The sequence below is a fragment of the Corvus kubaryi genome, unplaced genomic scaffold (genome assembly GCF_017639235.1).
Source record: "Corvus kubaryi isolate FWS band 111438036 unplaced genomic scaffold, C.kubaryi_AGA036_p1.0 132, whole genome shotgun sequence".
Classification (NCBI taxonomy): domain Eukaryota; kingdom Metazoa; phylum Chordata; class Aves; order Passeriformes; family Corvidae; genus Corvus; species Corvus kubaryi.
Window position 1 is genome coordinate 10,232,870 of NW_024580666.1, and position 12,061 is coordinate 10,244,930.

General features: G+C 35.2%; 1 long non-coding RNA gene across 4 annotated transcripts in view; it reads right to left on the bottom strand.

Moving 5' to 3' along the window:
- Positions 1-12,061, bottom strand: part of LOC121666558 — a 199,701-nt gene that overhangs the window by 53,138 nt on the left and 134,502 nt on the right. Inside the window, exon 4 of one of the 4 annotated variants that reach the window (XR_006016692.1) lies at positions 4,793-4,830. The exons of 2 other annotated variants lie outside the window; for them this stretch is intronic. This is a non-coding gene — a long non-coding RNA (uncharacterized LOC121666558). Of the gene's footprint in view, positions 1-4,792; positions 4,831-11,067; positions 11,983-12,061 lie in introns of those variants that run through there. One more of the 4 variants, XR_006016694.1, reaches the window with a different exon arrangement.

The following is a 12,061-nucleotide window of genomic DNA, read 5'->3' on the forward strand; positions in this document are numbered from 1 at the left end:
TTTTATGCTGGGTAAACATAATGATTGCATCTTCGGTACAAGAAGAGAACTTGACTCTTTACGTAAATCTGAAGTCCAGAATCTGAATTATATCCTTCAAACATGTATCAACTAGAGTTCTTTTCTGAAAATCATGTCTTATTAAGAATAAACTCAAGGGTTGCCTGATTATTCTGCACACACAAATCAAAGTGTTCTTTCACAGCAATACCTGAGAACTATAGAATTACAATTTGGCTGGAAAGGACCTCTAGAGTTTATCTACTCCACCTGCTATAGTAAATCAGATCCGGGACAATTTCGTATAGTTCTGGTTATTTTTAATAACATGTCCAGCTTTCTGAAAAGTCATGACAATCTGTAATCCTGATTGTTCAGTTAAAAATATGAGCTTTGTATTGCCAGTATTTGAATGTAACTTTTTAGTGGAAACATCCATCTTTCAGTTACAGGGCAAAGTGTTGGCACACTTGAAATACTGAGCACAGGTAAAATATGTGGAAGTAGATCAAACTGAGACGGAAAGCTTTTAGATTTCATTAAAGGACACATAAATGCCTACCCAATGATGTCTGCTGCTTTGGTACCTCTTCAGTGCAAAGAATCGCATAGACAAGAAGGTTTTTAACCTCGACAATTAAGTCAGTCAGAACAGCTTTAGAATCCAGAAACCTCATTCATCTGACATACAACTAAGGCAACCTCATTCAACATTGCAACTAATTTTGCAAGTTTAATATGCCTTAAGAGAACATCCATGCCTTCTCAGTTGTTGGACAACCAGTCACTTTTGCTTCTTTGAGCACAGTGGGTGAGATCCAGAATAATCCCATTTCAGAAGCATGGAAAAAAATAAACTGTCATCTTTTTGTTTTCCATTAAAGCTTTTGATGGCTCATGGATGCTGCAGTAATGTCTACCTATTCCACAGCACTTTTGTACATCTTTCACCTTATCCACATCTATGTTCAGAATAAGTATACCATGTAATCTTCTCACACTGTAGTACTATACCCATCACCTTTATATTTGTACAGACTCAAGATACTTAGTTTTTTCTGTTCTCCTTTTCAAACAAGTACAAATCCAGATTCCCTCACCCAGTGTTTTTCAGCCAGCTCTCTGACATTATATTCCTTTACAAGTGCCATCCTGCATGCCTATTATTCCCATCACACTTTTCTATCCTCAGAACCTTCACTACGGCATGAGCTGGTTTGTCATTTCTATGGCCATTTCTATTGTTATCCTTTCCCTTTCTCTGAGACATTTCCTCCATCCTTAAAATAAAATATAAAATAAAATTGAACAGAAATACTGTCATTGACAGCACTTTTACTAACATACAATCCTCTGATTTATGGAAACCTGGAATATTTTATCTTTTCATTTCACCTACCCACTGTAGACCAGATCAGGTTGTTGGTACTGGGACACTCCCCTCATCATTTCCTGCAAACCCCCTCAATTCTCCTTTCATTTTCAGCACTTGCAGGAAGTCTTCTCTCTTCTTTAGAGCTGTTGCCATGTCCTGTCCCTGCCAATCATCTCACTACATTTCAGCTTTCCTCTCTAATTTCATCTCCAATCTCTCTGCTTCCTTCAGCATCCCTCACTTTTCTTTGGCTTCTTTGTTAAATGATCCATTTGATCACTTTCACTTCTTTTGCCCTGATGCTTTACTTCATCTCTCTGACTTGCCAAAATGTTCATCCTTTACATTTCATACCTTCATTAAGCTTCTCTCTCTTTTTCTGTCTGGCTTTTCTCTTGCTGTGCTTTCCTCATTCTAGCTACCAGCTATTCTCTCTCATCACTGATCATCAGGCTTCACCATCTTCCTGTGTCACTGGAGGCAGTTCCTTTTGAAGCACTTATATGTGCCTTATGATTACATCCTGTTGGATTTTTCTTTTTAATTTCCTGGGATGGCACTGATGGGAATTTTTGGAATATGCCTAATCATTTATGTTCTTCAAAATAGGTCCCCTCTTTCAGCCCCAGAGTTGAGAAAAAAGTGTGTTCACTTGGAATACATGAAACATTACTTTTCAATTTCTTATTTTGATGTTTATCTTTTTGTAGATAATTCTCTTCCCTTTGCCTTAGATGTCAGAATCTGCAAAGAGTGGTATTTTCAATCCAAATGAGAAAGATTGTGCAGACAATTATTTACAGCTTCTGGCCTTGATGTATGCACTGTATAATGGTGAAAAGATTATTATATCAAAGCAATAAAGTTTCCTTCATACTCAGGTGAATATCCCACTTTCTGGATTACACAGCTTTTTTTTCCTAACCTTCTCATATCCATGATGCTTTATTTAATTTCCCAATGCTAAGTGGAACAACCTTGAAATGTAGATGGAGACATCTTCTACAAATAAAACCAGCACACCACAGAGTACCTTTCTCTGTGTTACTTCATGAAATGCTTAATGAGATAATTAGAAATTTCCCATAGAAAGTGAGAAATCTGGGTACACAATAACTCAAGAAAGAAAGGAAATAAATGAAGGACTCAGTGGATAATGGGATAAAAGGGAGTCCTGAACTGAGTAATACTGTCCTTAGATTCCTAATTCTCAGGGAATGTTACAGAGTGAGCTAAACTCAGTTCAACTAATTGCACTAAGTAGGTGCCGTAAAGTGAAGAAGTCAAATGCTTTGTGTCAATCTGACGGTTCACTTTTGAAAGCGCAAACTTTGTCCGAGCAGAGAAATTCTTCCATAGACGTAATTGAAGGTGGTATCTGATTGCATCCATGTGCAGTTAATGAAAGAAAAAATTATATTATGAACATTGAAATATAAGAACAGGGATCCATTCTCCTATAGAGAGAACTGGAATAGACTCTGAGTCATCTAGTCAGCACGGGTTCAAACTTCTACTGCTGCTTCACTTCTTCACCTGCCTAAGTACCATTTGATACTGTTCATACTGTCACATAACTGGCATATTTGGTCGATATGGGAAGCCACTAATAAAAAAACAGGAAAATCAACATTAGTATTTCAAAATAGTCTAAATATCCTTTTAATACATTATATCCATGTTTAAAAATGAAAGGAAAATAGACTATCCAATAGAAAAAGTCAGAAGAAAATTATTCAAGAAAGTAGTAAATTAGCCCATATTTGCCCACATAGTATTGGTTACCTAAACTGCTGCAAAACTCTTATAATGTGTGGTACATTCTTATCTCGATTACTGACTTTTCTTTCATTCATAAAAAAAAAAAAATATAGTTCTGAATAGTGGCAGAATGAAAAATAATTTGATTTTTTTTCATTATTTATCTCTCTTGAATTCATTGTCTTTTGGTGATTTTTTTTCTCAAAGCCTAGAAGCTTCAGAAAATGGAATAAAGGGACTTGAAATGGCTTGTTTATAATCCTTGGTATTTTATTCATTACTGAATACAAATTGAATTTTAACATGTCTCAATAAAACTAGAAAGAGTCTCAACTCTATGGCAAAGCTTTTAATCATGAGTGGGATTGGGTATCTGTTAAATGGAAGAGGCAGCATTTGGTTGGAGGCAAATTAGTAGCAGATAGCTTCATATCTCATATTCCTGAGAGCCTCCATCAAACTCTGGTTTGTCTTAATTCCATTTCATATTCATCAAAGCAAAAAACACCAAACAAACAAACAAAAGATGTCTTTGGCAGCACATCTTAGCTCTAGTTCAGAGCTAGGCAGTGAGGTAAAGCTTCCCCACTATTAGGTATAGGACTGAACAGATGCAACCTTCAGTCTTCCCTCTCATATGCACACTTAGATTTTGTTTTGCCTGAAGTATTGATCATATCTGCTACTGCACACATGGAAAACACAGACTTGGTGGAAAGAGTGGGGGTAGGCACAGAAGAGGAAGAGACAGAGGGAGCAGTCCTTACGGCAGGAGCCAGAGCTTTTTAGAGTGATACCCTGCTTATTAAGGTGTTTTAACAGCATGACAGTTCCCCAACATTTTTCACCCAAAAAGGTGTTGTCTCAGAATTCATTTGATTAACAAGCACACACTAAGATCCTGTTAGAGCTGAAACACTAAAATGGTGGTGATTACTTGCTTTACTCATTAGATTCATAATGCCTCAAGGTGTGCCCCTTGATATAGTTTTATATTTCTCAGCAGGCCTCTAATTGTTTTTGTTACTGTATGAATAAAAATCAGCAGAAACCACAAGGAATGACCTTTCTTTTGTTCATTGTTTATAATGCCTTTATATGCTTGAGAAATTTCAAAATCATTCACTGCTGAACTCAAACCACACAACAGCAAAGGGCAGGGGGAGGAAAAAAAAAGAAAACCTCAGCATTTCATCCCTTTTGATGTGAATTGTACTCCTTGTTCCAAAGTTATCAAAGTTATGACAGTCAAGATGATAATTACAAATTTTAATTGAGTATTCTGAAATTAAAGTGAGGTGAAGAACCCCTAATAAATTGGGTCACTGTCTTCAAGAACACAATAGGGAATTCAAAAGGCATAGAAGCGTTTGGAGGATTTATATATTTATATTCTCAACATGATAATAACACATACTTCTGGACATACTGATAATACTGTATTTTTAAACATCTGTTGATATAATTCTTTCTTGTATGTTTCAGCTACCTGTGTAGAGGCTGAAAATTATAAAGCACAAAACAATTTTCTTTCCTCTGTTTTCTCTTTTCTTTTCTTTTCTTTTCTTTTCTTTTCTTTTCTTTTCTTTTCTTTTTTCGTTTCTTTTATTTTTTCTTTTCTTTTTTTTCTCTTCTCTTGTCTCCATCCTTTTTTTTCCTGTTGTCAGGCAGAATTTCAAAATTTCATCCCAGTCCTATTAAATAACAGAAAAATCAACATTGTTGTGCCTCTAAAGTATGATGGTGCTAAGAATGGCATTGTTCAGTAATTAAAAAAATCTGACGTTTCAAAATTTCTACTTCAAAGTTTTTAAGCATTTTTAATAATATACTTTAAAATTACATAAAAGAAGTGTAAATCTAGATACTGTCAAGTCAAAGTTGGGCTGTTCAGAAACTCTGGCATCTGACTGTCTCATAGACGGAGTTAAGCCACAGAGCCCAGAATAAATTCTTGTCACCACAAGGAAATATTAAAAGGTTTTTCACCCTAGATCATCTTTCATCTATCAAACAGCTGAAAACACAAGGCCTCCCCTACTGTGTGTTTGCAAGAGCAAGGTCACTTTTTTCCTACTGTTTGTCCCTATGAGTGAGATGAAGAAAGCTAAATAGAAACATACATGTATGAGTAAAGAAAAAATTAATAAGGCATTTGACTTTATGCAAACATATGATGAATATTGATCTTCTTGTATGAAGGAAATAGGAAATACTTTCTTGATTTTATGATCATTTTATTGGACCTAGATTTCTTGCTTCTCAAGAGCTCAACATATGTGAATCACTGTTTTTTGTTTGTTTTTTGGTTTAATTTTGTAGATTTTTCTGTGGGGCAGGGACAGCCGGTTGTATGGAGAGGGGAAGGTAAATTGGAATCTTATAAAATATGAACAAAGAATACATTTTGAAAAATATTTTGATACTTAAATTCTATAGATTTAACTATTTGAATGGAAATCAAATACACAAACACCTTTGGAAATCTGTCCCAGAATTATTATAGTGTATAATCTGGTATAGCTAAGAGAAATGAATTAAGAGATTTGCTTGAGTAAATTCTCAGTTCCTGTTAAACTGAGTGCTGTTCCAGCCAATGTTTTTGATGAACCTGGGATTTATAGTACGAAGGGAAAACATAAGGAAAAAAAAGGTAGGGTGGTAAAGGAAAAATAATTAATGACATGCAAGCTCAATACTGAGTTTGATGTAAGGCATGTCCTGTCTCCACACAGGCATAAGGCAGCCAGGATGGATAACTCCAGTACAGCAGCCAGCCTGTAAGACAGCATGGCAAAAGGCAGGATGTGCTCCAGCCAGTGCTAGTAACAGGTTTTATAATTGTTTAAAAGAAATTCAGAGCTTCATCATACTTGTTCGTATTAAATGCTAATCTATCTTCATATCATACTTGAAAAGAATGGCATCTCATCCATAACCACATCCGTGTATGTTAACTATGCCGTTTTTCACTGGCACTGAGTTTTTCGGTGGTTTATTGTTATTCTAGTTACAAGATGTGTATTTTATTCTTAGTAGAACTTCCTAATATCAACTTCAGTTTCTCTTGTATGATTTGCCTTCACAGCTCTTTCTCCTTTCTCTAACACAAGGATCTTTTCCTCCCCCTTTTGCTTCTCTACCTCTCAAACTCTTTTCCCTTTTTCTCCTATTGCATTTTCATGCATATTCACTGCCATGCTCTTTTCCTTTTTTGCTTCTCCAGTTCATTCATTCATGGTTTCTGTTCCTCAGAAGCCATTTAGAACCAAGGACCTGCCGAATATCTGTTTTCATAACTTTAATGATAAAGATATATATGAATCCTATACTCTCTGTCTCCTGATAATTTGAAGCCTCTATTCCCCTTCTCCTCTTTCTGTATGCTAATTGATTAATTCTGTGATTAATTGATACTTTAGGAACATAGTTACCTCTGAGATACCTTCCTACCAATTTAGGAATAAAGTAAGTGTATGACTGGGAAACTAGTGCTCAAGGGAACATATATAGCTCATGGTAATTTTACTCTAAGTTTTCCTATAAGATAAGAGATACAGATCATTCATGAGGAAAAATATGGAAATCACATGGAGTTCTGAAAATACTGGAGTCTGAAAAAAATTGTTAGAATCGGTGGAATTTGTCCTCTTTCAGAGTCAGACAGAACCTTTGATCTGACAGCTATCCTGTTAATTCCTGCATAATTTCTTATTTTCTTATTATAGAAATTTATTTACAGATTAATGTTTCTCACAGTACAATTTCTTACTCATTGAAGGAATATCTACAAAGGTTTAATTTTCTCTTGGTTTTAAAATGAGAAGATGTGCAGCTCCATGTTTTTCTCCTCAGAGTTACTTATCTCTATGTATACATTGGTTCTTTATTTGTAATGCAAGTGGTTTGCTACAGTACAAATTTAATTCTAGATCACTTAATTAAGATTCACAGTATTGGTAATTAATGCATTAATCGACTTTCTTGTCAATTTATATCAAGTAATTTAACATTTATGATTCAAGACATTAGTAATACTGCTTCAACCCTGGGAATTTGCTAGTTTAACCCCCACCAGCATCATCTCATTTCAATAACTATTAAAAAGGAAGAAAAAATAAGGATAATTTATAATGCACTTGGTGGTTCATAATAGGATTTGGTGCCATTTTTAAAAAAAATTAAATAGGTAATTACTCAAATACAGTGATATTTATATTTAATTGTATGCCTAACACTGAAGTATTTTAGATTAGACAAGAGAGTCCATAAAGATAACAGCATTAGTGTCAGGAATCAAAAAATCCTAATACTGTTCACCATAATTGTAATTTCAGAATGGTTCAAATTAGATTCCAGGGTGACGAAAATCACTATTTCAAAAGAACAGGCATCTGACAGAAATTACCTTCCTGCATTCCATTATTTGCCACAAAAGAGTAGATTCTTGGAAGCTACTAGGAATGTAATTATGCAAAATACTCAATGCCAAAGGAATATTAAAAAAAAAATCTCTTCTACTTCATAATTAGATGAAAAATTAAAAATTAAAATATTCAATATGATAATGTTTTCCTAGCATTTTTACTTCACAAGAGCAAAATGTTGCAAAGCAAAAATGGAATAATCGCATTTTACACCACTGTGATGCCGATATTTTATGTTTAATATTTTATTCTTTAAAAAAACCACCAAACCCCCACTCTTTCACCTGCTAAATCTCTTTGAACGTATGTGCTTTGGGACAAGAAGAAAAAAGGCATGTGAAAACACTTCACACAGAAAAGCTCTTTTGGAGCCTCAATTAGATGCATACACTTTTAATTGGGATGATCATTATTAGAAATGTTTGCATTGAGAAATGCATGTATGAAAAATGTATTGAATCTTTGACTTAGGCCTTATCTGCTGGCATAGCTGTGACCTTTAGATGGCTTTAAGAGTCTGTGCATATATTATCAGTGCATAGTCTTTGATCATATTACCACAAAGGATTTTAAGGTAGATTGAAGAGATGGCATTGTTACAGGTGACCAAGGATGCACATAGGCATTAAACCCACACCAAATGCATCTAAACTATCTCTGATGTGCTTATCTGGATGGATACAGAGGATTCAAAACTAGAGCAGTATCACTGGTTTGATTTTCAGACTTTTGTGGGTGAATTGAGTAATACAGGAGGCTCTCAGATGGTCGAACATAGATATTCATAGCTCGGTGACCTATGCAAGGTTTACAGCAAAACTCAAGGTAAACCAGCACACAAGTTCAGAAATAAGCCATTATTCATTGTTTATTTCTATGGTTGTATTTTATCCAACAAGGCTGATGCAGGAATCTGCAGGTCTGAACTAAGTAATCATTAACAAATCACCACAGCATCGGTAATGGAAATATTGGAATGTGTTACACACTGGTGTAAGCAAGTACTTGAAATTACATAGTAATTACAGGATGCCAAAATCAGGACAGTTCCCTGTCTCAGAAGGACAGGAAATATTTGCATTTGATCTCCCAATGCCTTTTTTAGATTCCTGTAAAACTCCTTATTTACCTTCAGTCTTCGTGTGCTCATTTCATCCTACTTCACTTAACACCCACTTTCCTTCTTATAATCTTTTACTCTTCTGAAGAGTACTCATCATTCAGAATGAAAATTCATTTTCTTTTTCTCAAGATCAGTTAAGAAATGGATAAATATGTTAGCATAAAACAGGGAACATGATGTACTTATATTTTATTTTCAGCCTTCTATTTTGCAGCAATTATTTGCTAAGGAACTGGCATTTTATCCAACAACATAACCTAAATTTTTAACCTCAGAATAATACTGATACAAATATTTATATATTAAGCATCAAGCTTATCTTCCAACATCGAGATGTTTCAACATAAACCATTTAAATGTCTTTTCCTGGGAGAGAAGAATAGGGCGTGGCATGCAAACTAAAGAAAAGCAAACAGCAACAGAAAAATGAAATCTTTTTTGATACTAAAGAAACAAATAATTTTTCCCTAGTTCTAAAATGTATCTCACCATTATCTGTTCCCCTGTGTAAACAGCTCAATCTTTTAAATAAAAATATAATTTCCTCTTTTAACAACATTTCTGTCCTTTGATCAATGTTTTATATGACATTTAACTTTTTAATTTCTAGTGTACCATGCTGCCATTATTCCTTCTTGGGAAAATATTTGATCTTCATGAGAACATGCTGTGGTTTGAAAATAATGACCTTGGATTAAATAAAGAAAGCAGAGCCATATCCGAAAGCATGCAGAACAATGATGCTTTTACCTCCAGGCAATGTCACATTAGTTGGTCTGTGCTCAGCAGGAATTGAAGGCTTATCCAACATATTTGCTTTGAAAATTTCACAGATAACATTAATTTGAAAAACTGCTAGTAACCATGCAGGAAGGCAATAACAGAACTATAGTAAATGGCATACTTAAGTAAGTGAATAAACATATTTTAAAAAATAAATAGTCCTGTTTTTCTGTTCCTACTAGGTTATATGTTTGGATCTGCATCTGCTTTGGCCAATAATTTATTCTGACATCTAAGTCTGACATTTTTATTTATTCTATGGAGTAAAAGCTTCTAAATTATTTTCTTCTTCTGAGAAAACCTTACTGGGTATCTTCTCAGTTAGAACTATCGCTAAATCACTGTTCCTTCCTTCAAAAATCATCTTTCCATTGACTCCAATATACATGAAGATCTTCAGGATTAGTTTTCTGTAAACATCAGGGACATTTATTATACTGACAAAATGTAATAGAAATTAAATGTGGATACGACTTAGGCATACATATGAAAAGTATTGCCTGTTTTAATGTAACAATCACAGCTCAGAAGGAAAGATGCCATGTCAGTGATTCATGAACAAATTACAAACAGAAAAAAATATATCTGAGAAAACTGTGATTTGCTAATGCGTGTTACAGGATCAGTCTGATAGTCTGAACTTGATTGAGTGAAATATGGGCTGGGAATGTTTATTTCAATTTCTGTCCAGTTCCTTTTTAGCTGTCTGACAATGTTACTATGTTGTGCATTATATCATGGTTGTTTAACTGGTGTTTGACAAGATACACCCCACAAAAGGACCAGTCTTGTTCTACTTTGTTAAAAGCAGTTTCTGGACCTAGGGATAAAAGAGCTTTTACATAAGTTTTAAAAAGTAATTTTGTTACCATTTTCAATAAACAAAATAATTATAATAAATTATAATTTTTCATCTTCAGGGGTGTATCCTCTAATATTTCTGTAACAACATTTGTTGATAATAGGAGTGTATGATGGGAATGAGCCAGAGAAAGGGCTTGGCAAAAAGTATCTTCCAGCTTTGTTTTTCCTATTGCAAATGTTGAAGATCGACAAATGGATGATCTGACACAGTAAGACATGTCTGTTGTTCTGTTGTACTCTTGCAGAGTTGCTGCTTGTGTTTCCCTCTAGTTACCATTCTGTCCATCTTGTCCAACACTGTTACAACAGGTTACAGTAGAAATTTCAGAAAGTGTTGTAGTCGCAAGATTCAGCTTAGCAGGCTGCAGCTTTCCTGCGAGCTCAGCGGGGCTGCTTAGGGCAGTGCGACCATGGTTGCACTCCCGTAGTCCATTTCGGACGGCCCCGCGGTTCTTGCTCCGGCAGCTAGCAGCGCTACAACCAGTGATGGCAAAGCAGGCAGAGAAGGGCCTCCCATGAGGGTTTGAGAGGACTTTAATCACATCTCGTCCCCATGATCCCCGAGAGGCAGAGAGACCCTGTGGTCCCGGCGCAGGGGGGGTTTTCTCAGGGGCTCAGGGGCGGTACCTGGGCAGGGTTGGGGTACAGGAACCAATAGGAAGAGCCCGAGGGAGTGGCCAGAACTAGGGGCAGGGAAACGGGGGGCGGGGGGAGAACAATGCAGAATAGGGAAAGCAATGGATAAAGAGATCACCACAAGAAGGCCTTGTATTCCTTCCATCATATTGTTCCAAAAATGCACTTTTCTATAGTGGACCAGTATAGGATGATACTATGTTTGAGAAGCACAGTAATTTTTTCTAGATTTGTAGGAATATATGAAGAGTCATTCAAGAAATAACTAAAAATGCAGAAAGTTATTTGCAATCTATCGCTAGAGGAAAATTAGGAGCAAACATTCTTGTAAGTTTAAAAACTGCAGATTTAACAGATATTTATTGGGTGGGGCATTTATATGTTGTTGTAGTTTTTTAGTGTGATTTTATTCCTGTAAGTAAATGTTCTTACCTCTCAGGGTATGAATCATCTTTTCCACATAATTATGACCACACTATTCAACAATTCTGTGTGTTATGTGGAAACCAGCTTAATGAATGTGCTGTCACAGAGATCAGATTATGTTAAATCCTAACATTGTCTCAGTATTGAACACTGACTGCAAAACTTTTAAAGAAAATAATCAGATTAAGAAAAAAAAAAGAGTTGCAGATAAGTCATGGAACTGAACAAAATTTATCAGCAAACCTAAAACATATACATCAGGCCACAAAGTTTTTAAAGGATTTTTCCAGTAACATGCGAATATTTAACTCCTATGTTCCACTGACTCTTGTCTTGAAATAAGTACAATCAGGGACACTCAGTTACGGCTTCATACATTAATGAGCACCTGGAAGAGGAGCTTTTATGGAATCTAAAATTACATACCTAGCTTAGATACTGTAGGAAAACAAGCTTCTTAAATCATCAACTTAATTTTTTATTTCTCTGTGCTAGAAAGATTGAGAAACTCACAATATTTTCCATTGTAATTTATTTTCTTACAATGAAAACTTCAGTTAAGAGATTTCTGCTAGAAAGGTTTTCACCTGGAAATTAGAGAGAGATTGAGAGAGAGTTCTTCTAAATTTCCTAAGGGTCCTTAAAGTTGAAGGCATTGCTTATATC